Source organism: Patella vulgata, chromosome 4 (genome assembly GCF_932274485.2).
Source record: "Patella vulgata chromosome 4, xgPatVulg1.2, whole genome shotgun sequence".
In the NCBI taxonomy this organism is placed as follows: domain Eukaryota; kingdom Metazoa; phylum Mollusca; class Gastropoda; family Patellidae; genus Patella; species Patella vulgata.
The window spans coordinates 73,404,825-73,429,698 of NC_065882.2; positions in this window are offsets into that span (position 1 = coordinate 73,404,825).

Genomic DNA, 24,874 nt, shown 5'->3' on the forward strand with positions numbered 1-24,874 from the left:
GAATCTGAATATGGTTGCTCTCACACAGAGTACAGTTTAAAGGGAAAATATTGCTTTTACTATTATATAGGGTTTAACGCCCTACTGTTCTACTCCAACTGGGCTAATGAAGATGGGTATACGCTATACAGTGTGCTATGAGGAAAATTTTGCCTGGACAGCAGCGCTATGGGATACTCTTATATTGAATTCCAACTGTCGAGGGATTTTTTACATGCACGCCAATGGGTACACAGGACCTCAGCTTTTTGTATTAGATAAGATATCTGTAGTTTTATTACAATCAAACTTCTCAAATGAAATATGAAGTTCACTTTCCAAATTTGGGAATTTTCCAGTTTGGTTTTCCTTGGAATTTTCCAGCTTGGTTTCCTTGGAATTTTCCAGCTTGGTTTCCTTTGGATTTTCCAGCTTTGTTTTTCATTGTTAGTGGGGCAAAAGTGAGGGCTTGACAAGGAAAAGGTGCCTATCCATTTGGATGAGATGAAAAAATGAAGTACCCTCTGGAGTACAGAAACTCTAAAAACAATTGTTCAATGTCGTGTGAATCCTTTTAAGTACATGTAGAAAATGAAATAGGTTTAACCAACTGAGCTAATGAAGATGGGACACCTTTAGCAAATTACCCAACTTTGTCTATTAATCCCAATCTGAACAGAGCTTGAGAGTATCATGTTAACCCCAGTGTGAATGTAGCTTTAGAGTGTCATATTAATCCTGATGTGAACGTAGCTTTACTGTGCCATATTTGTTGAGGCTAAGTGCAAGAATATTAAAATCAGATATGATAAGCTGATTTGACCACTTGACAAAATCGACTTAATACCAATAGTTAGCAAGTAGTTCATTAAGGAATCCATATGGAAGATTCATCTAGTTCTAGTGACATTTGTCAACTCTACAATAAAACTAACTATTGAAGTCTGTAATACAGAATATTTATAAAATCTTCTGAAGGCTTTTTTTCGATCTCAGGCATATATGTGACAAGAATTACTGTCACCTGCCGAACCTTGTGGGGTTTTCCCAGGTCATCATGTTTCCTACCACTGCTAATGACCCTACGCTCAAGGGAATTATTGAAATAAAATTAGTCCCAAAATGATATGGTTGTATGGAGTAGATTTTACTCTCTCTCTCTCTCTCTCTTCTACTACTACTACTACTACTACTAGGCTGTGGTCACAGACCCAGGCTGCTTATATTTGATCACTTTAATTTGTTTATGTTAAACATTTATCCTTTTAATTGTTGTATCTATCCTCCCCAATATTCAGACAAACATTTCCCCTTGTCAGTGTTGCAAGATGGATGGCCTTGTTGGGAACAGCATTTTGCATGTAAAGAAAACCATGACAAACAGAAATGCTGCTGACTGACCAAAATTTTCCTCATAGCACACAGCATGGCGTATGGGGTCTTCATTAGCCTGGATGGTGCAGAAAAGTAGAATGTTCATTTCCTTTTTCACATAATCTCGAACATGCACTTCCAATTTGATTAATCATTTTGGCACTGCCCACCTGAATTATTAGATTTGCCAGTATGTAATCAAGAGATATCTTTTGATTGAATAGATTTTCTCCAACACACCTTGATTCATTATTCTATTGTATCAGTTTTTTATTTCAACGAAACCTCCATTGTTTTAAACCATTGTTGCTTCTGTTGATTTTGAACAGCCTGAAGGTTTTGAAAAGAATGCATTTTACGGATTGCTAGATAAGAATAGATATGGTTATTGATTATTGATTTGAAAGAATTATTATCTTTGGAGACAACCCATTATTCATAGAGTTATGTAAGAATCTGAACTAATTTCATCCATGAATTTTTTAGGTGTTTATTATTCGAAGATGTTCATTGTGTTTCTGAATCAATAGGTTTTGAGTATTGTGAGCTATGTGAAATCCAAACATTTGAGTTAAAGAAACATTTTGTTTTTAATAATGGTTCTAAAATATATATTAGTAAGATGTCCTGAAAAATTCAACAAAATTTGGATTTGATGATTTTAATGTTTAACCAAACCATTTAAAATTGGAGCTAATTGTCCTTATTGTCTTGTAGTGTAATGGGGTTGGGTGACCGAATGATCTAACATGTTCACTTTAGATCATAAGATCTGTCATTAAGTCAGGTGTGATTTTGATTCCCAGGATATACGTGACAAGTAACAGGGTCATCTGTCCACTCTCATGGGCTTTCTCCTGGTCTTCAGGTTTCCTCCCACTGCTAAAGATCATTACTCACAAGTGAATTATTGAAATAAAATTGAAACACATGTTAGTCCCAAACTGACTTAGTTTGTGTCGAGAAGATATTAAACCCCATTTCTCTCTGTTTGTTAGTGCCACTCTCAGTGAAAAGGTTAAACACCTTTCATTTTCTGTCAATGGCCTGATATTGATAATAAACTGCTTTAAAAAACTGAGGCCAAAAAATCCCAATTGGAGTTTTATAGTTTAGCACTCGGCCTTATTGTCTTTTAGTGAATGAGTTAAATCCATTTCATTTTCTGTCAATAGGCCTTTTAATAAACTGCTTAAGAAAACTCAAAATTTTCACCAAACCAAGCCATTTCCAATTGGGCTGATTTGCTTGCCACTCAGCCTTACTGTCTTTTAGTGAATGACTTAAACCCATTTCATTTTCTGTCAATAGGCTTTTTAATAAAATACTTTGGAAAACTCAAATTTTAAACAAACTATTCCCAATTAGAGCTTAATTGCTTAGCACTTGGCCTTACTGTCTTTTAGTGCCACTTGGCATGGAAAGAGTTAAACCTATTTTGTTTCTGTCTATAGGCCTGATAATAAAAACGGCTACCGTATAGAAACCTCAATAAAGACGATTTCTACACCAGTACGTGACATAATAAGAGAATTCCATTTATCTTTTATGGGTATAAATCATCATGATTTTCATAGTAAATATATAAAGATAAAGATTAAATATCGATTGCTATGTATTGATTGGGATCTAATTGGAAACAGCTGTAGGGAGAAAATTAAAAGCCCCAGAACTTATTCCATTTATTTTAACTTTATTAAATGTTTTCTACGTTTTTGCCACTTAAAATTTCTTATTGGTTTTCTATTGTTAATTACGTTTGAAGAAAGTGACTGACCGAGATCTGTATTTCTTTTGTTAGGTTGTGTTTCGTTTTTTTTTTGTGTGGAGTATGTCGTGTTTGATTTAATGACAGCTTGTAGTAAGATATATATATATGTTTTTATGCGTAGTACGTTTGCAATCAATAACGTAACACTTGCAATGTGTCCGTATATGAGTATTTATCAAGGTGTTTTAAATTTAAATGTGTGAATGAAATCGTTAATGCAACACTTGCAATGTTTCTATCATGATGTTCTAATTTTCAACCTGTGAATGTAAACAATTACGACGTTTTTCATGTTTATGTATCAAGATGTTTTGATTTTAAACGTGTGAATTGAAACATTAGTACTTGCGATGGGTATATATATCATTATTTATCAAGATATTTTTAATTTCAACATGTGAAAAAAACTTAAAACTTAACACATCCGAAGTTTTCATGGGGTTTTATCAGTATGTATGAAGATGTTTTTAAGTTTTTAAACATGTGAATGGAAATATTGATGTAACACTTGCGATATGTTTTTATATCAGTATTTATTAAGATGCTTTTAAGTTTTTATGTGCAATGGAAACTTTATTTCAAATTATTGTTGTAAGTATTCTGTGATTAAATGGCAAAGGTGTTTTTGTGATTGAACAACAAGGGACAATGTATAGTCGTTCGGATGGGACAATAAACAGGTTCCCTCATAGCACACTGTATGGTGTATGCCCGTCTTCATTAGCCCAGTTGGGGTAGAACAGTAGGATGTTACATGAGATTTCATGTATTTTCAGCATTATTTGATCAATTGTCAGTATTTGTAAGAGTTTGAAATATAAATAATTTATCATAATAATTAAAGTATTCAAAGGAAATCTTATGTGTATATCTGTCTTCATTAGATCGATTGGCCGTTAAACTCCATCTGTTTCTATTTCTAATGTGTAAGTATCGAGACTTAGAATTTTGGAGCCGTTTTTGTGAATGAAATGTGTTTTTATTTTGAGGCTTTTTTTTGATAGCTTGATTGGATCAAAGATACTGTCAATATTTGTAAAAGTATGAAATTCAATTATTGGTACCCTTACTCTTCTTTTTTAACCTCTTGGTATCCTCCACTTGTTCTTGTTGTGGATGGGTGGTGGAATGGTCTAACACATGCTTTAGATCATAAGGTCTATCATTGAATCAGGGGCGGTGAGTGGGGTGATGTACAAGCGTTGGATCAGAAGGTCTCTCATGTTGTGGTTTCGATTCCTGGTTGTATGTGACAAGGAGCAGGGTCGCCTGTCCAAATTCAATGACAGACTTCTGATCCAACGCGCACATGTTAGCCATTCGGCCACTTAACCTGGAGGAATGAAATAACTCTTAATTTTATTAGCTCGTAAATGTAATGGTACAATAAAAAATATTTTAGCTATGTGAAGCAATATCAGGCGTTAATTATTCAAAATGTAATTGAAAGGCAATATACTCACAAAGCGTGTTCAAAAGGCTATATACTCTCAAAATGTGTTTGAAAGGTTGCTATGAAAATGTGTTTCAAAGTCTACTCTCAAAGTGTGTTTGAAAGGATATATACTCTCAAAATGTGTTTGAAAGGCTACTCTCAAAATGCATTTAAAGGCTACTCTCAATATGTGTTTGAAAGGCTACCCTTAAAATGTATTTAAAAGGTTGCTCCCAAAATGTGCTTGAAAGGCTACCCTCAAAAGATGTTTAAAAGGCTTCTCTCAAAATGTGTTTTAATATAATCCAATTTCTCTGTAGTGTAATACAAATTATGAAAATGGTTAGTTATGTGAGTTTCTCAAAGAAATGGAAAGTGGTATCAGGTGTTCTAGAAAGAGTTATCCTACCATTATAATATCTACAAAGGTACCACAACCATTGTTAACTAATGTGGACTTTCCAATAAATGAGAAGTGGTATCAGTTGGTATGAAGTACCATGTGCTGGATACCAAGAGTACTTGGATCATATTTTAACAGTGGTTTGGACTTTCAGAAGTTTGTTCGATATATCAGTCAATGTGAATGCCTTGCATTTTATGACCAAGACTTTCTTTGAGCATATTTGATAAGTGGTTTGTAGACTGCAATTTCAGTAGTTTGGCTGACAGTAGCCTGGGGTGTATTGCTTTGTATCAATGCTTTGAGCAGTGGTTTGGTTTGGATAATTTGAGAAATTTGGTCGATGGTAGCCTTGTGTTCTCCCTGCAATGTAAATGATTTCTTTTAGCTGTATTGTTACTGGTTATAGACTTTGACAGCTTGAAAGTAGGATTAAATAGACAATCTATAGAATATTATTGAACCGTTTAAGTTTAAATCAATTTATCGACCTGTTCAAAACATTTTACATTGTTCACACTTCTTTAAAACTCTTGTGAAAATGGAAAATTAAACATGATGTATATACTTTTTTTCTGTTGTGTAATCAATTTCCTGCGAATGGATTGTTTCCTGCTATGACATTCAATTATTGGTTTGTAAATCGCTGAAGTTTAGATCGTGTTGTGTTGAAATTGAAGAAATATTTGATATTGTTCTAAATCACATTTTACGCATGTGTTATAGGAATGGAGGTTCGTGGGTGTGGAAACAACAGGTTCTAGTTGTTAGGATGGGACCTAAAATGTGTAAGCCACTGCTCACTAACCAGTAGGTCCTGGTGTTTGTCGAAAATGTTCCTCCGCATTTTTCAGTCTGGTTTCCCTTTATTTGTTGGTGGTGTAAGATGGAGGATCTGGCATGGAATAGTGTATAGTAATTAGGATAGGACAAAAACATGAGGACCCATGTACATTTTGGTGTGTACGTAATAGAATCCTTGACACACTGTAATCTGGGTATTATTTAATCTTGTGTATCTAGCACTAATTTCTTTCACATTTGTTTAATTTCAAATCTTTGTTTAAAAATTTGTACTTGTGTCCAGTTTATTGCTGACTGATTAATTTTGATAATTAGTGTCCAATTTACAAGTATTTAGTTTCCTGACTACTGATCAAAAAATAATTGTTATACATCAATAATCATTTGGGTTGTTTATTTGTTAATAGTGATCTAGAAATTGAACGCTTGTAAAATGGACACTCATTATCAAAATTGAATGGTCAGCTTTAAACTGGACACAAGTACAAATTAGTTTAAACGATTTTAAGGAATTTTAAACAAAGATTTGATATGTTGAATGAATGTGAAAGAAATTAGTGCTAAATACACAAGATTAAATGATACCCTGATTACAGTGACAGATGAGTAGGCAGAAAAGCCATCATTCGGTCAAAATTTCTCTAATTATACACTGCATGGTGTATGACCATCTTCATTAGTTTGTTTGATACAGAAAAGTAGGACATTAAAACCCCATTTCATTTCTAAAGTGCAGAGTGAAACATAGCCTTCAAATGAATTATTGTAAAGTTATTGTTTATAATGGTTTTGATGTATTTGTTATACTCAGCAGTATTCGATATCAGGGTCATAGTAGAGTTTATAGTAAAGCCCTAACATAGTTGAGTTGTCATCAGGTTCAAGAATTAACCCAGTTTTTATTATTGATTCAATTAGTCTGTGATTTATTTACACGGTATACTAACGTAAATACACTTGTTTATTTTAGGTTTAAAGAGGAATATTTAATAAGGGAACTTTACATAACTGATAAACTTTTTAAAAAAAACCCAAAAATAACAATATTACAGATATATTTCTTGTGATTTAGCGATTTGTGTATGCAATATTTGACCTTAAATATTAAGGTAAAAACAAAATAGGTGAAGATCGTACTTTGTAATAATATTCTCGAATCTTTAATGTGGATTAAAAGATAAAACCACATAAGAATAAATCCAAAGAATAGTATATGTGGATCTAAAAATCAAATTGTGTTTCATCATCCAGCTTCTACATTTTAACAACAATTTTTATGTTATTGTGGTTTGGAACAACAAATTTCTGGTTGGATAATTAAAATTTATTCATCAAGGATCGATTATTGTTTTATGGAGTGTATGTGATCTGGGTTTTCTCAAAATCTGTGTCTGCTTTAAGCGATTTTATATTGAAAGAATTGAACTTCTGACTTATATACTGTCTTATCAACATCTACATTCTGACATTGATTAAAGCTTGAATTGTAATGTGGAGAAATTTAATAATTGATTTATAAAGGAATATTATATCTGGAATATATGTGACTTGTTTTTTTAAAACAAAAATGTCTTCCCCACGACCAAAAATTATGCATATGGCTAGCGCGCAAGGTACACCCAAATTAGGGAAAATGTGCAGACTATCAAGTGTTGAAGCCGATGATGAAAATTCAAATTCTGTTGAACAGATTTCTGGATATGACAAGAATTTTGATTCGGCATCGATTCAAACTATGGGAAGTGAAGAACACAGTGTGTTTTCAACTGATGGTAGAGGTGAACTAAGTATTGATAATTTTGACGAGCCACAGCACCTCTGGGCTCATCGACATTGGTCACCTTCTAGGCGAACTTCAAGATCTTTAACTGAATCGAAACAGGACTCTGATGATGCGGAACGTGTTCCTTTAATACGCAAGCGTCTGATACTTGCCAAGATCACCAGAAGATCGTGGCCTATCAGTAGTAGTCTCAGCCAAAATCGGTAAGTTATGTAACTTAGTCCAGTAATATAAATAGGACATTAAATTTCATTTCATTTCATTTCTAACATATTTCTGATCATGGGGGAAGAGTATGTTTGGCATAACTCAGTAATACACCATACAGTGGGTAGGGGTGGGTAGGAGGGGAGTAACATAACCCATAATACACAATACAGTGGGTGGGAGAGGGAGTGACATACCTTTGTAATACACCATACAGTGGGTGGGGGAGGGAGTGACATAACTTGTAATAAAGTGGGTGGGGGAGGGAGTGGCATATCTCAGTAATACACCATACAGTGGGTGGGGGAGGGAGTGACATACTTTTGTAATACACCATACTGTGGGTGGGGGGACCCAGCAATATGCCATACAATGGGTAGGAGTGGCATACAGTGGGTAGGTGGGGGTCGGGTGAAATAACTCAGTAATACACCGTACAGCGGACAGGAGTGACATACATGTACAGTGGGTGGGGGAGTGAGTGACATACACTGGGTTGGCGGTGGTGACATAACTCAGTAATACACCATGCAGTGGGTAGGAGTGACATACCATGGATGGGGAAGGGAGTGACATACACTGGACTGGGGAGAGAGAGAGAAATGGGGTGTAACGTCCACTCGACACAAACTAGGTCATTTCGGGACTAACACATTGTTTAATTTTATTTCAATAATTAGCTTGCGCGTAGGGGTCTTTAGCAGTGAGAGGAAACCGGAGGACCCAGAGAAAACCCACGAGGTTGGACAGGCGACCCTACTCCTTGCCACGTACAACCGGGGATTCCAAACCACGCCAGTTGACTCAATGTCAGACCGTATGATACAGCGCAGCGCACGTGCTAACCATTTAGCCACCCAACCCCCCCTTGGTTGGGGAGGGAGTGACATAACTCAGTAATAAGCCATACAGTGAGTAGGAGTGAAAAATAAGATTTAGCCATATGTTGGTCCCGAAGTGGCCTAATATGTGTGGAGTGGACTTAAACCCATTTCTCTCTCTCTCTCTCTCTGATTGAATCTGTTGTTCAGATTTCCTGTTATTGGTAATTGACAGAAGATAAATCAGTGTATTATTCAATAATCGGGTTTGTCACATAGTAACAGGTTTTAGATCTGGCTGATTGGGTTATCAGTGACACAGTGATTTTTTTTCTTGAAGCTTAAACAGGCAGGTTGTGGTCTAATGCACTGTAGACTATAAGGAGAGAAAGAGAATGGGGTTGAACATTCCACTTGACACAAAGCTTATACAGGCAGGTTGTGGTCTAATGCACTGTAGACTATAAAGAGAGAGAGAGAGAGAGTGTGGGGTTGAATGTTCCACTTCACACAAACTACATGCCATTTAGGGACTAAAATATTATTTCAATAAATGAATTGAGATAAACTACACTTGAGACAGGGGTTGGGGTGGGTGCTAATAGTTTAATGTATACACTTTAGATCTTAAGGTCTGTCATTGAGTCAAGTGATATTTCCCCCACTTGTACGAGGACTGGCTGAAAAGAATAGATCAATTGGGTTGAAACAAACTTTTGCCACCAACAGATACAATCATTGAATGAATCATAGACATAAAAACTGCAACTGTAGTGTTATTATTGTCTTCTTACCAGATCATCTTGTGAACTTATTCAGGTGCATGACATGGTGCTGGCTGATCGACAATTGACCACGTGACATATTGCTAGTGTTGTGAGCATCTCTCATGAGATCGTTGAGCACGTTATCGCCAACAAGTTAGGAATGACAAAAGTTCCTGTGAGATGGGTGCTTTGGGACAAGATAACTTCGATTCTAACTCATGGAGAGTGATCAAACTTGGTGTATAATTTCACTACCTACCAAGTACTTCAAAACCTTGACTAAGTTAGATCGTAAACATTTTCTGCATAGACTAAGTTTGACAATCTAATTCAAATACAGATCTATATTTTGTTTCATTTTTTTTATAATTACGATGGTCTACACTACATGAAGATCTGACTGGTTGTAGTGATAGGTCGCGTCAGAGGTCATACGAGCTGCTTTTGACCCTATGATGTCAGACCTTTGAACAATCAGCATTGATGGTTCTAGTGGATTACCCACAGTTCCAAGCGCCACACGCCAAAAACTCGCTGTAACAGACTATTTCATTGCCCAAAGCCTCACACCATCCAGAACGCCTCTTATATAACAACTCTTACAAATCCTAGTGTAGTAAAGACAAGTAAAACGAAATTTTGAACTATAAAAAAAATGAAACGAAATAGGATCTGTGTTTTAATCAAATTGATCAGTTTGATTGCTCGATACTTTTCAAGAAGATAAATGTGCTTGTTTATGTATTCATAAGGCTTCAACTATTATACTAAATTAAGACCATTAATAACTGATGATTAGGTCAAAGTTGGAACCAGGAAGTCACATTATTGTATTGTCATGATAAAAATATGGAAGCGTTGGCTGAATAATCAGTTTAACCTTTACAGGTTCTAGCATTATATTGTTTTTGGTTGAATCCTTTAGCACATGATTTAATATTTGTTGTTTATTTCTTTGCAATATCTGTGTAGTTTGTCTTGTATGTAGGATTGTCTTATCCGTTTTTTTTTGTGTGTAGTTCAGTTCTCCTTCACTCATTCAGGGTCACGGTGGCTAAGTGGGTAAGACGCTGGCTCGCTAGTCTGGAGGTCGGGTGTTCGATCCCTGCATTGGCCAAGAAAGTTCATCCCAATTTTCCGGCGTGGTGCCCTTGTCAGTGATGCAGGATGGAGGGCCTGACAAAGACAAATGTCTAGTTGTTCGGATGGGTCGAAAAAGATCCCTTGACAGTTAACCACAAGTGAAATAAAATTGGGGTTGAGGATTAGTGAAATCAAATGGGGTTTAACATCCAACTTTTCTGGGCTAACAATAAAGGGCCTATGCCATACAGTGTGCTATGAGGAACATTTTGACTTGGACAGCTGTGCTACAGACTACTCCTATTTGGAATTCTAACTATCAAGGGTTCTTTTATGTGCACGCGAGAGAGAGAGAGATGGGGTTTAATGTCCACACAGCACAAACTATGTCTTTTTGGGACTGAAATAGTTCAATTTTATTTTAAACATTCACTTGCACGTAAGGATTCTTTAGCTGTTGGAATCCGAACCATGCCACTTGACCTTATGATCTAACGCACACGCATTAAATCATTCGGCCACCTAGCCCCCTCCTCCATGGCTTACAACAATAACCTGCGAGGTTTTCTTGCAGCCCAAGTCAAATTCCTTGATCGTATGCCCCCAAAGCTCAAAGGGCCTATACTTAGAAATGTGAAAATGGTGGACACTTTAAATATGTAAAAACAGATGAACTTTTTATCTATATTGTGTAGAAAAGCTTGTTTAAATTAACGATAATTTCAAACTTAAAAAAAACTCTTAAAAATGTGAGAATGGTGGACATTTTAAATATGTAAAAAAATATGAATTAATAAACTTTTTATGTAAAAACAGATGAATTAATAAACTTTTTATGTATATTGAGTAAAAAGCTTGTGTAAATCAAAGATAGCAACGATAATTTCAAACTTAAAAAAACTCTTAATTTTAATATCACTCTTTGATTGGATGCCCAGAGCCATCACCCCCTCCTCCCCACCTCTGTGCACGCCACTGGTTCAAAAGTTTTCTATTAAATATGTTTAGTGAAGTAGGTTATGGCTAATCATCCTATTGATTAACAATTTATGACCATTCTGCATGTTTGTAGGTGATAAACCATCTTTATTTCTTGTGCTTCAGGGTGTGCAGGAAATGTACTGTAATTATTTACATCGATTGCTGACAACTTTATCAAAGGACAATTAAATTCTTTTGCCATTCAAGGTCATTTTAGGCCTGAAGCACACAAAACTCACAAGTGGTGATTTGCAATTTTTATACGCACACATTTTCATGTGTACGTATATTGTCTGTGGACGATCTACAGGTCACAATTTTTATCCGATTTTGATGACACTTGAAATATAGGTTTGTCTTCCAAAGATCTCAGTTTGTTTCAATATTGGCATGTATCAGACCGTGACCTCATGGATTATGGCCCCTGATTGTATGAAAAATCATGTTTTTGGGTTGTGGACATAATTTTTTTCTGAATTTGGTGAAACTTCAAAGATATCGGTTCCATTCGATATTCGCACATAACGGTTTGTAACTTCCTTGATTATGGCCCCCCGATTGTACGAATAATCACATTTTTAGCTTGTGAACTCTCTAGAGGACCCAATTTTTTTCAATTTAAACCCGTTCAAATATGTCACCGTTGCACCTTAATGATGGCTGATTTCGAATTTCGTGAAATTGACACTGAAAATGGCTCTTCCACGTATGCTAGTATAAAAGTATGTAATACCAAGATTGTGGACCAACTAGAGGTCACAATTTTTATACGATTTTAATGAAACTTCTACCAGACACAAATATATCTTTCAATGAGAAAAATTGGCAGCAACCACACACAACGTTAAACACAGGGTTCACTGGTTTATTCAATAAAACATTTTAATAAAATTGGCTGTGAGGTAGCTGTTACTACTTTTTGATAAGTTTGACATTAGTCGATTTATATATATCTATTGAAAGCATGTTTATACAATTACGATTCTCTGCTTGTATGTGACAAGGAGTAGGGTCGTCTGAATAATACATACATGATAATACCCATTATTCAGAATAGAACAATTTATTAAGCTGATGATGAAAAACTCCCTTCACATTTTTTGTCAATTTGCTAAAACTAGAAAATCTATTTTTCAAATTTGAAAGTTTAATTAAAGGATGGTCGTCGGAGCATAGACATCTGTAAATACTCAACAAAACATGAAAACTGGTGGAGTGGTCTAACATACATGCTTTACATTATACGGTCTGTCATTGAGTCAAGCAACAAGGTTGGATGTGACAAGGAGTAGGTTGGTCTGTCCATTGGTTTTCTCCGGGTCATACTGCTGTTTCCTCCCACTGCTAAAGACCCCTACATGCATGCGAATTATTGAAATAAAATTGTACTGTAACCTCTCTCTCTCTCTCTCTCTTTCTCTCTCTCTCTCTCCAGGTTCTCCAGTTCCCTTCCACTGCTAAAAACCACTACTTGCAAGCGAATTATTGAAATAAAATTGAACCATTGTATGTTAATCTTGAAATGATCTAGTTTGTGTCCAGTGGATGTTAAACCCTCCCTCTCTCTCTCTCTCTCTTGGTCTCTCTCTCTCTCTCTCTCTCTCAAAAGAAATCTTGCCCACAGCAAATTAGCCCAACTGCAAAAAAACGTCATGTGTTCAAGAAAGCATACACTGCATCATTTACTGGTCTGGTCAGAAGAGCAGGATGTAAAGTGTGGAACACACATAGAAGAGATTTTACATCAATATGTACTATAAAATAGATCAGACAACTGCCATATAATAATATTACAAATTTACAGCCGTAAGCCATCTTAATTTCCAATTGGTCAGACTCAACTATTTATGAGTCTGAAGACTAATGAAGACCCTTGTGCACAATCAAATTATATTAAACATACATTATGCAAGAGCTAAATCTGCCTATTGCAAGTCTTTATGTATGCTTCAGATGTTTTGAAATTATTAATTAGACCTTTATTTACACGACAAGCTCAAAATCAACTCCGTAGACCCATGGATGGCTTGGATACTGTTTGGATTTAAACAGTCGTCCATTTAAAATTAAATCAATAAATGGCGGACCAAGCTAACGGTTACCATTAGTCGCTGATGTCACTACCAGAAACTGGTGATGAAAGTCCTGCCAAGCGAGGCTACCATAGCTATTGAGCATGTTACTTGATAATCGAGAATATGTGGGTGGTGTTATCATCTGTCAATCAAACTTCCAACTTCCAACAGTGACAATTCCATTCAGAACAAAGTAATTTGACTGAAATTTTCAACATTTTCTTTTTTTATCATCTATTTTTGAATTATTATAGCAAGAATGGCCAACTCTTTATAAAACTCTTAACTAATGTATCTTTAACTGAATGAGATGGGGTTTAAATTCTTGTCAACACAATACATCGGTCAATTAGTGACAAATGTGCATGTGCAATTCAAGGAGGAGCAATTGGCCTGCTAAGCGAATTCAACTGACAAGGGTTCTTTTACATGTTTGTAAAAATGTACACCCAGGGGAGAGGGGTGAGGGTGAGGGGACCATGTTTTTTTTTTCTTGAATTTAAAGAACTGAGTACAATTTCCTTGTCAGTCCTGCAGGCCTCACAACCCCAGGCCCCTAATTAGTTTGGCCCAGGTTATTTTCAACCATATTCAAGAGGCCTGTGCTCAATCACTGCAGTCTCCTACATATATTGTGTAATATTGGTTGGACACAGGGCATTAATTTGCCTTTTGCACTAACCACATCTGGTACCAGTTGCCTAAAATATCGCCTATTTACAAATGTTCTTCACAGCAATTAATAGCTAAAAATGTCTAAGAAAACTTTTTGCATTGATCATGTTGATTATCTAATGTTGCTCTTCTTTCCCATTCCTTATAATAAGGAATGGGTGAATTCTCATCTAAATAAGTCTGTTCAACTGCAAAACTTTTGTAATTCTATAGTTTCAACGAGAAAGATTTCTAGAGGAAAGTGTCAAAAATGCACAATCAATAATCAATTTGGTTTTAAACTTGCGTGTATGTTAAACCCCATTTCGGATTTAATTTCATTTTATATTCTGATTATCCAGACATTTTCCCACATAAATGATTCTTATGTGCTTAAAATGGTACAGTATAACCTTTCACACCATGTACCATGGTTACCGGAAAAATATTTGAGAAAAGGGCCTAATGATAATTTGTTTACATTTGAGTTTTATAGCTCATTCTGAAAACCAGAAACTCCTGCTTCCGAGATTATTTCAAAACCACCAGGGATTACATGTTAACCTACCATCCATCACAGACAAATTTCAGGAGAGCCATACCCCAGCACCAAACCTACAAGGACATGGTGCATAGTCGATTAGTCAAGTGGCGTCATTTTGAACCCAAGCTGAGCACCATGCCCAATTTCGTAGGTTTCTCTGGATCATCCATTTTCTTCCTACTGCTAAAGGCCTCTACACGCAAGTGAAGTATTGAAATAAAATTGAATCATTTGCTAGTCCAAAATGACCTAGTTTGTGTCGAGTGGGTATTAAACCCCATTTCTCTCTCTTAAAAAGATTCCCCCATATATCTTCACCAAGCTTGCTGGAGTTGTTTCCCTTGAGTTGAAAACTCCAATTCTGTGTAGATTGGGAACCAATTCTGTGTAGATTGGGAACCAATTCTGTACCTATATTATTAGGTAAAGAAATAATTGTCTTTCTAAATGATCATAAATCAGTTCTTTTGTGTTCCTGAACTTTTGAATAATAATGATCATGTATCTTAATCTATTTTCACTCCATATCATTAAAAATGTTTAGAATTTTGTCATTCATCCTGTTTGTTGGGTTTATAGACTACAAATGTCTACCTGTGATAATCGAGTTGCAAAGTTTATTTAATGATGCACTACATATATGATAAATTAAATTGATAATCTTCTTAGTTTGCTATAACAAGTTTGTGGTAAACAAATCTATTGAATGAAAATTTTAAATAAAGGGAGTTAACTCTTTTATACCCCATAGGGAGGCAGACCATCGTTAATTTCCCCATTGACTTCAATGTTAATTCTGGCCTCGTTGCCCACCTCCAACTTTTCCCCAAATTTTCGTTGGGCTGAATGCTTTCCACTACAGACAGAGGAACAAATGGTCATGCCTTTGCACTAAAATTTGTATGAGGTTGACCACCAAAATTTTGAGATACACAAACTTGAAGAAGCATACTTAAAACATGTAACTAGTTGCCGCTTCCGCCTCAAAATCATGAATATTTACCAAAACCTAGCAGAAAATGTTAATTCAAACCCTCTTCATCCATTCTAGACCCAAAAATAAAAAAAATCAGCATGCAAAAGGGGAGAAAAGAGACAGTAAGGGAATTGCTATAAATAGACGGAACTACACTTTGTGGGTACTGGAATTTAATGGCGGTCTGCCTTCATAGCAGAAATTGTTTATAGGAGTAAATATGTTCAAGTTTCTCAACTTTAGAAATGAAATGAAATGTGGTTTAAAGGCCTACTGTTTTACTCGGACTGGGCTAATGAAGACGGACATACGCCATACACTTCGCTCACAGAACCAACTTCTCTTCACAGTGCCTCGCGTCCACTCAACATCCTTTGGAAAAAGATCCTTCTCTTACTCTGCATCTATTAAATGGAAATCTCTGCCACCCAACATCAAGTCCTGTCACAACCTCTCTACATTCAAGACTCAACTGAAGACTTTCCTCTTTAAACAAAACTTTGCATAGATAACTAAATTCTACAGCTACTTTCACATCTACACCGCGCACAGAGCACTCACTTGGGTGGATGTGGCGCATTATCAAATGCAATATATTATTATTATTATTATTATTATACAGTGTGCTATGAGGGAAATTTTGTGTGGGCAGGGGTATTATGGGCTACTCTTATATTGAATTCCAATGACCAAGGGATCTTTTATGTGCACGCCAATGTATACACAGGACCTCATTTTTTTCGTCCCATCTGAAAGACTAGACAGCTGACAAGGGGAAACCACGCTGGAAAATCCAGATGAACTTTCTTGGCCATTGAAGGGATCGAACACGCGACCTCCAGGCTAGCGAGCCAACATGCCAGCGTCTTACCCACTTAGGCACCGTGGTTCCTCAACTTTAGAAGTACAACACAATATAATTTACTCTGTTATTAAATGTGCAACCAAAAACATTTTGAGACATTTCCGAATTCATCAAGCAATTTGTTTTTGGTGAATCTAATCCTAGCTTTCACTGCATATATTATGTCACCTGTGATAGCAAAATGAGTCGAAGTTGTAAGTTTTTTATTATAGGAACTCAAATATTAAAATAGGCTAAAATAATTTTTTAATTGACAAATAAACCAAACTAAATTTTTTAAACCAAACTAAATTTTTTAAAATGTGTCTATTACATTATGATCGTCATTTGACAGAGATATAATCCCTAATTGTAAAGTACCATATTCTGAAAGGGGAATTTCTAATATGAATATCAGTTCAAAAGTGGTACAATTCACAAATTTACAAATACATGATGAAATGAAAGTTTTACAAAATTCAGCATCCTCTGCAGTTGATATAAACAACCCAGTGCCTCTTACAAGTGTTTGGGGGGTTTGGATGGCCGAATGGTTAGCCTGCGTGTTGTATCATAAGATCTGTCATTGAGTCAACTGGCATGGTTTCGATTCCCCGGTTGTATGTGACAAGGAGTAGGATTGCCTGTCCAACCTTGTGGGTCCTTAGGTTTCCTCCCACTGCTAAAGGTTCTTATATACATGCTACTAACAAACATGGGTCTGTTCAGATCTGAGATTTCGTTTTGAAATATACACTTCAAGGAGCTCAAGCAAATTAAAATGAGAGGGTTTATTTAAGAAAGAATGTTTTGAACTCCAAATGTCTGTATATGTACTTTTGTTTGTTAATGTATCAATTTTTCTTTCCAGGTAAGTTGATTTTAAATTCTCCAGATTTACCTATAGTAACCTGAACAGGTAAGTTGATTTAATTTTCGCTTTTGAAGTTACTGTCTCAGTTTAACTAACAAAAGTCTACACAAACACAACCTTTAAAGAAAATATTCTCAATTATCCAAGACACAAGGCATAACAAAACTCTCTATGATAAAGGAAAATCAAACTTTGAACAAGAACACTCCACCCTTAAACCCAGACATACAATTTGTACAAAGTGTACAGACTTCCCACTTCGTCAAGAAATCCAACAAAAAGATTCATATTTTATACAAAAGACTCAGAAATTCTATAAAATGTCCAACTTTTGTCCAAGACAATTGTTCAATACTGTAATATCTTCAAGACAACAAATGTTGTGACACCTACAAGACACAACAAATATGGTGACACCTACAAGACACAACAGAAATTGTAACATCTACAAGACAGAACAAATGCTGTGACACCTACAAGACACAAAAAATACTATGACACATACAAGACACTCAGATGTTGTGACACCTACAAGATAGCAAATATTGTGACACGTCAGAGACACAACATATGTCGTGACACCTACAAGACACTGCAAATATTGTGACACCAACAAGACAACCAAATGTTGTGACACCTACAAGACACTGCAAATATTGTGACACATACAAGACAACAAATATTGTGACACATACAAGACAACCAGATGTTGTGACACCTACAAGAAAACAAATATTGTCACACATAAGACACCCAAATATTGTAACATCTACAAGAAGCAACAAATGTTGCGACACATACAAGACAACCAGATGTTGTGACACATACAAGACAACCAGATGTTGTGACACATACAAGACACCCAAATATTGTGACACATACAAGACAACAAATATTGTGACACATGAGACACAACAAATGTTGTGACACCTACATGACATAACAAATATTGTGATACATACAAGACAACCAGATGTTGTGACACCTACAAGACACTGCAAATATTGTCACACATACAAAACAACAAATGCTGTCACACATACAAGACACAACAAATGTAGTGAAATCTTATCTAGGATGGTATGACTGCAATACAGAAAAGATGGTTCTCAGCTAATTCAAAGATGAAAGATTCATCTAGTATCTATTTTAATCAATGCGTAAATACTATAAGAACTTTTGGGAAAAAAGCAGAGATTCGTTTTAAAGACTAACACAAAGGAACAATTGAATATTTCCTAAATACAATTAGAGAGATAACATAGTAATGCATGCAGGGATTGGATAAAACAGAGTTTCCTTTTTAAAGACCAACACCAAACCTTCAGTAATAAGCAAAGGAACAATTGAACATTTTCTAAATATGATTAGAGAGATACTGCGCTAATGACCTTAAGATATGGTGCAACACAAACAACTATTGGAAAAAAACAGAGATTCAATTAAATATAGATTCCTTTTAAAGAATCGATCTAGCAGATTTTTTCCTACAGAAGTTTACAAGTTCTATAAAAACCCACGTCTTTCAGAGATCATGTTCGGTTCCTGATACATAATGAAATTGTTATTTCCAAAGTATTGGAACAGAATTGGAATTCATGTAATTGGTAAAGAATGTGAGGTGCTCTGCATGACATAAATAATGTATTCTACAACCAGTGAATTACAATTTTCTAGGGATGTTGTGTAATTATTCTTAAAAAAAACAACAAATGTTCTAGGAGGAAATAATGTTTAAATACACTGCTGTGATAATTGCCATTGGTATATGTAGTAGGCCATTCAGATGCATTTTTACGACAGCAGAGAGAATCGTTCAAATAAACTATAAGCCAAGCCTGTTTGACTATTTTGCTAAGAACTGGCGTGGTTTCGATTCCCTGGTTGTACATGACAAGGAGTATGGTTTTTCTCTGGGTCCTCTGGTTTCATCCCACTGCTAAACAATATATTAGTCCTGAAATTACCTAGTTTGTGTGTGGACATTAAACTCTCTCTCTCTCTCTCTCTCTCTCTCTCTCTCTCTCTCTATTTTGCCAGGAAAGTAACTTACTGCACATGCCCATAGCTAGTTGGAGCAGGATTTTTTTCTATTTTGACCTCATCTGTTAGAGATTATTGCACATGGGCACTTGTCAATTTTGAAGGAACATAACTTACCAGGTATGTCCAAAGCAAGTTTTAGCCAGTGTTTTTAATTGGACCACATTCAGACGATGAAGAAAAGCCAGCTTTTATTTGCCCCTTACCACCATTTGCGTTCAGGTGACAAAGTTAAACAGATTTAATGATCGTTCCATTTTTAACCAGTTTAACTTAAGCATCTGTAGGGCATATAATATTATCAGACAGGATTCTCACCGTTTGTACCGCAATGATTATTAAACCTAAATCTCGAGACGTGGAAAGGGAAGTAGGGTCGTTTGTGTGCAGGCATCTTTAGCACTGGAAGGAAGTAGGAAAACCGGCAAGGTTATAAGACAGGGAGACTACATCATGTCACGAATTCAAGTGGGAGATTGAAACAGTGGCTCTTGATTGTATGACAGATCTTGTGTAGGGTTGAATACAGCAGCTAAAAACTCAGTATATCAATATTGTTCTTTGAGCAGCATTTAGCAATTTACACACGTAATAAACACAAAAACATAACTTGGAACGCATTTACTATTTTAATTAAAGCTATGTTTCGTTGAGGGTTCTATCAACATTATCAAGCAAATGTGTAATGTTTTTAATATTTTGTATTTTATCAACGTACTGTACAAATGTTACTGAAACGTATTATGGTACACGATTCGTGTACCAATGGTAAAATGTTTATTTTGTCTTAAATAATGGATATCAAATATCTTTTCCCCGGTAAGATCACAACATCAATGTTGATTTAAATTGACAAATAATTCGTGTTTTCAATGTCGAAAACTTTGGATGATATTGAGTTAGAGACTTAGCAATGAAAGATACCATTTAGACAAATTTGGATAAAGTAATTTTCTTTTGTGTAGGATATCTTCGTTTTCTTTGGTCTAGGATGGAAAATAGTAATTTTCTTTTGTGTAGAACTGGAAATTGTAGTTTTCTTTCATGTAGCATAGGATAGAAAATCGTATTTTCTTTTGTGTATGATGTAAGAATTAAATTTTATTTTTTGTAGGATGGAAAATCGTTAATTTCTTCTGTGTAGAGAAGGAGAGAAATGGGGTTTAACGTCCACTCGACACAAACTAGGTCATTTCGGGACTAACATATGGTTTAATTTTATTTCAATAATTCGCTTGCGGGTAGGGGTCTTTAGCAGTAGGAGGAAACCGGAGGACCCGGAGAAAACCCACGAGGTTGGACAGGCGACCCTACTCCTTGTCACATACAACCGGGGATTCAAAATTCTTCTGTGTAGGAAAGGAAAATTTTGCTTTCATTTGTGTGGATGGAAAAATCTTAATTTTCTTTTGTATTGGATGGAAAAATCTTATATTTCTATTGCGTAAGACGTGAAATCATAATTTGAAAAGCGTAATTTTCTTTTGTGAAGGATGGGAAATTGTAATATTCTTTTGTGTAGGTTGCGAAATTTTTATAAATTAAAATAATTTTTTTATTCGCTGCTATTTTTAATTGTATAGCTGTGTGAGATTGAAATTGTGCAGAGGTTGGTTGGTTGGGTTATTTTATGATTTTTAATCGGAAAAATATACTTTTGCGAAGATAGAATGAAATCTTCTCTGATTTCCTATAGAGAATTACAATGAATCATAGTCTAATTAGGCTGCAAGAACACGTCAAACTCTTTATGTGTTATATGAAAAAAAAGAGTTCGAGAAAATGTGAAAATAAATCAAATATAATGAAGAAAAAACAAGTTTTGTATTAAGAACATTTTTAAGACTTAATATATCATGTTAAACAGTTTTCCGTTTGCTGACAAGACTGAAATTTCTGCTACAGGAATACTGAACTGGGAACATTTTAATATTAGGAAAAAATATATTTTCATTTATTCCTTTTTCAAACACTTTTATGTGTAAAATTGAATTTGAGTTTTATTTTTATAGAAATAAAAATTATAAAAAAGTTAAGGAAATTAGAAATGAAATAAAATGGTGTTTAGGATCCTACTTTTATGCACCAACAGGACTAAAGAAAATGGAATAGACCATGCATTGGGCTATGTGGGAAATTTTTCAGCTAATTCTTCATCGAATTCAAACTTTTCAATTACCGATATAGTCCATCTCGAAGCATCCCAATAATATGGATAGGAATGGAAATGAAATGGGGTATAACATCCTACTGTTCTGCTCCGACTGGATTAATGAAGACAGACATACACCATACAATGTGCTTTGAGGTAAATTTTGCCCAGACAGCAGCCCTACTGCCTACTCTTATATCAAATTCTAACTGCCAAGGGATCTTTTACGTGCATCATAATGTGTACACAGGACCTCGGTTTTTCGAACCATCCAAATGACTAGACAGCTCTCCTTGTCAGGCCCTCCATCCTACACCACTGACAAGGGGAAACCGTGCCAGAAAATACTGATGAAGGATAGGAATGAAATTTAACATTTTGTCGACATGATAATTCATTTGGAGACAAACATAGGGTTTTTTTTATGGTCACATGTAATGCTAGCAAGAAGAATTTAGCCCAGACAGTGGCGATGCTGTCTACTCTTGAACACAAACTGTCAACAGTACTGGGGGGTTAATTGGATGGCCAAATGGTTAACGCATGTGCATTTGATCATAAACTCTGTCATTTAATCAAGTGGTGTGGTGTGGTTACGATTCCCCATTTGTACTTGACAAGGAGTAGGGTCATCTGTCCAAACTCGTGGGTTTTCTCCCACTGCTATATACCCCTATGCACTAGCGGAATATTGGAATAAAATTTAACCATATGTTAGTCCCAAATGACCTAGTTTGTATCAAGTGGATGTTAAACCCCATTTATGTCTCTCACTCGCTCTCTCTCTCTCAACAGTACTTGTAGGTGCACTCCAGTACCTTACCACACAAATACGGTGGGCTCTTGAATTGTAACAGATATAGTTAGCAATATGAGTGTCTAAAAAGTAGAAAATGAATTAAATGGGATTTTAATGTCCAACTTTAAAGTTTCTGCACCGACTAGACTAACGAAGACAAACAGATTTACTACAAGGGAAATTTTACGGTCTACACTTAGATATCGAATTCCAACTGTTAAGGGTTCTTTTATAAAATGTGCCCTCCGTCCTGCACCGCCGACAAGGGGCAAACCACGGCAGAAACTCCTGACGAACTTTCTCGGCCAGCACTGCGAGCGAACCTGAGACCTTGGTTAGCAAGCCATCATCTTACTGAATGAACCGCCGCGGCTCCCAGTTGCTCTTTAGCAACTGTAGTTTATAGTCTGGTATGTCATCAGTGTCTGTAAAAAAGATCAGCTGTACTGTAACTATAAAAAGCAATGTTCAAATTCGAACTCTGTACTCTTTTATGTTTTTTAAGAAATCACCTGCTTACATTTTAACCCGGACAGTAAAATTGTTGAAAAGTTAACCTTCTAGCTGACAAAAAGCATCGATCATTGAAATGAAATATCAAGTATGTGTCCTGAACTGTCTGGAAATATTCTTGGAAAAGGTCTTGAGGGATCCATTCATTAACATCAACCTTGTTACAGAGTCTATTTTGAAGAATGCCTTCCAGACTCTCATTTCTTTGCAGGATTCTGTAATTGGAAATAAGGATTGAACTAGCTTAATTACTGGACGTTGCACGGGTGTGTATCTTATATTGTTTTGATTTTAAGTTTGCCATAGAAATAAAAAGTTTCCCCAAAGGTAATGAGCTATATCTAGAAATGTTCTAGAATGTTTCCTACATCCATAAAATCACAATAAGCGTTAATTGTCAATTTCAACATTACATACTGCACCAAATATGTCCATAAATACAGTGACAAAATCAACTTCCAAAGACATAGTGACAAATTTAATGCCCATAGATAAGCCTACACAGTGACAAATTAAACATCCAAAGACATAGTGACAAATTAATTCCCGTAGAAAGTCTCTTGTTGCACAAAAATAATTAAAATTCCTGTAATAAAGTCGTTAAACCCCATTTTGTTCTGTCCTTAATTGCTGTAGAAATCCTCTTGCCATAATTAATTAATGTGGAAACCTCGCTCCTTTCCTTACAGTCTTTTAGAGCCAAATTATATTAGTTTGCATATACAGTCATGTTTTCTTTATAAATTAAGCCAAATTTACACAAGTAATTGTAATTCTCATCAGCATAATGGCCGATCCTGTACAGGATGTTCTAAATATTCGGTATAGAGTATACATCAAACTCTTAAGGGGGATGGCCGAATGGTCTAACATGTTCACTTTAGATCATAAGGTCTGTCAGTGAGTCAATTGATGTGGTTTCTAATTTCCACTTGTATGTGACAAGGAGTAGGGTCGTCTATCAAACCTCGTTGTTGTTCTCCAGGTCCTCATGTTCCCTTGCATTGCTAAAGGTCTCTGTGTGCAAACAAATTCTTGAAATATATTTGAACAATACGTAAGTCCTAAAATTACCTAGTTTGGGTCAAGTGGACATTCTCTCACTTGCTCTCTCTCTCTCTCTCTCTCTCTCTCTCTCTGTTTTGCAATTTGACTCCAAATTCTTAAAAGATTTCCAATTCAGAATTTAGTGGTAGATATATCCCTTGGGAGTAAAAAGATGAGATCTCTTGATCTCTGGAAATTTATTACCAGCCGAACACCGTTTTTTAACCCAAGAATTTGACGTTTTTAGTTGTAAATTTCTGTGTTATAAATGGTTTTTATCTGACAGGAAATGAAATTCAGTTGCTTTATAGGAAGATCAGCATTTATCAGTTCTTTTTTTTTGACATCAGAATGCCTGAACCAAGTTAATTAAATTTCGTTCTGACTTTTCCTGTAGACCTTGTGATAATCGAATGAAATCATCAAGTGGGTTTGGCAAAAACACACGTAAAGGGGATTTAAAATACGGGTCCAAACTATCTCTTCAATTAGCTTTGGGATACTATTACTCTTCTGGAACTCGAACCTTGTGGGTTTTCTCCGGGTCCTCCGAATTATTGAACTAAAATTCAACCATTTGTTAGTCTCGAAATGACTTAGTTTGTGTTGAGTGGAAATTAAACACCATTTCTTTCTCTCTTACTCTTCTAGAACACCTGATACCCATGTCAAGGGTGCAGGACAGAGGATCTTACAACATACAATGTCGAGTCGTTTGGATGGCACCCCAAAAATTGAGGTCCTGTATACACCTTGGCGTGCAGAGGATCTTACAACGTACAGTGTCGAGTCGTTTGGATGGCACCCAAAAAATTGAGGTCCTGTGTACACCTTGGCGTGCATTTAAAAGAAACGTTGGCAATTGCAATTTGACAAAGAGCAGACAGAAACACTACTGTTTAGGACAATTTCCGTCATAGCACACTGCATGGCGTCTGCCCATCT